Source organism: Penaeus japonicus, unplaced genomic scaffold, assembly GCF_977035675.1.
Source record: "Penaeus japonicus unplaced genomic scaffold, GWHDUDI00000001_assembly GWHDUDI00000016, whole genome shotgun sequence".
In the NCBI taxonomy this organism is placed as follows: domain Eukaryota; kingdom Metazoa; phylum Arthropoda; class Malacostraca; order Decapoda; family Penaeidae; genus Penaeus; species Penaeus japonicus.
In genome coordinates this window covers 25,751,540-25,754,039 of record NW_028234418.1, presented here as the reverse complement: position 1 = coordinate 25,754,039, position 2,500 = coordinate 25,751,540, and positions in this window count along the sequence as shown.

The window sequence follows — 2,500 nt, the reverse complement described above, 5'->3', positions numbered from 1 at the left end:
TTATATATATATATAGAGCGTATATATAATTATATATATATTATTATATATATATATATATACATATTATATATATATAAACATATTTATATATATATATATATATATATTATATATATATACATATTATTATATACATATATATTATATTTATATATATATATATATATATATATATATTTATATATTATATATATATTATATATTATGAATGTACATATATGAAATATATATTATATAGTCTTTTCATCTTATTCACACATGCATATATTATATACATATACAAATTTATATATGTATAAATATATATATATTATATTTATATATATATCAGTATTAAACATATATTATATACTATATATATACATATACACAATATATATCTTATATATATATTTTATATATAATTATATATATATATATATATATCTTATTTATATGTATATATATTAATTTATACTTCCATATTTTTATCATCTTATTCACACATATATACCACCTATCACACACACACATACTTATATCATATACATATATATATATATATATATATATAAATATATATTATATATATATATATCACTCTCCCACTATTATGAATAATATACATGTATATATATATACACACATTTATATATTATATATATTGTTTAGATATATATATATTACACTCTATATATAATATTTATATATATATATATTTATATAATTATATATATATATATATATATAATTATTATATTATTATAAATATATTATTATATTTATTATATTTTATTTATTATGCACAACAATCACAACAACACACACTCTGCAAACCAACCATTGTGTAACTATGTTGTAACACCGGTTTTAAAGTACCCGATGCCCTGGTTGTAATCCGGTGGAATAATCAGACAGACGTTCACGTGCCATGGTCTTTATTGTGGACTGTTAATACACTAGACACTGGCCAAAGGCCAGAGGTCAGAGCTGTTCGCTCTTGTCTGTCTGTCGGACCTGTCTGCCTCTCTCTGTGTGTCTTTATCTGTAATCTGCACCTTTTTCTTATGACCCGTTTCGAAACTCTGTGTCACTTTCCCTGCCTCAGGTCATCCGACCAACGGAAACAGTTGAAGGGAACGGAAGCAGACCATTGCATGCTACACAGCAATGAAAATACACATACTATCAAATGGTAATGAAGTTGTGAAGGGGATATGCTCGAATTTTCTTTGCTATAACATATAATATGTTTACATGGGTCATATGTAGATGCCTTTTATTGGTGCTTCCGGTTCGGTACACGTTGTGGGTGTTGTCAGCTGTGGCCAGTGTGGTTGGGCAGGATGCAGGTGTAGGGTCAGCAGTACTTCTGATAGCACTAGGATACTATGTGTCTTAAGAAACTAGTTTTATAAAAGTCTATGTATTACAATTAAATAAATAAAAACCCAGGTTATAGTCCGAAAATCAGTGGCTTACAAACACCACGCACACACCACACACACAACACACACACCTCACCTCACATATACTATAATTATATATATATAGTATATTTTATATCTATATATTTTATATATATATATATAGTATATATATATATATATATGCTATATATGTATATTAATGTATATATATATATATTTATATTATATATTATGCATATATATATATATACATATATATACATAATAAATATACATTTTAACATATACATACATACATATATATACATATATAAAAATATACATATATATATGTATATAAATGTATATACATATGTATGTATATATGTATATATATGAATATATATGTATATATATGTATATATATTTATATATATCTAATTATATATGTATATACATATATGTATATATATATATATGTATATATGTATATGTGTATCTCTCTATATATAAACATATAGGATTAATATAAATATTTAATATTTCATATATATGTATTATAATCTATTTATATATTTAAATAAATATATATATAATACATATACATATAAATACAAAAATTTTTACCTCCCTGGTCTCAGAGGTGACAATCCGGCTACTAAACCCAATTTGCACCATGGCGACCCACTGAGATGTCTAGACCATGATGGCCTTTCATACCATCATGGAAATTACCTATTTTATACCCTTAGCAAAGAGCAGTGTGATATAGTGATAAGCGTGGTGTTTACAGACAATGCCCAGTGGGCACTTGGCCAGCAATAAATTAGGAAATTCAAGTCACAAATCAGGGATTACCTTAGGTTATTATATCTATGTGATGAGAGCATGGGCTAGTAGATAGATAGGAATGCTAGTAGTAACACAATTTAATATAGAAAAGCAAATTTCTCCTCCATGACCGAGACTTGGTCCGGGTACGTTCAGTGTATGTGACAAATCCCAGCTACTAACCCAATAGGACCCACGCGAGCCCTACTAGAGAGAATTGTCCAACCAGATTGATCTTACAACCGAACATGGGGGGGAAACTACTTATTTATACTCTA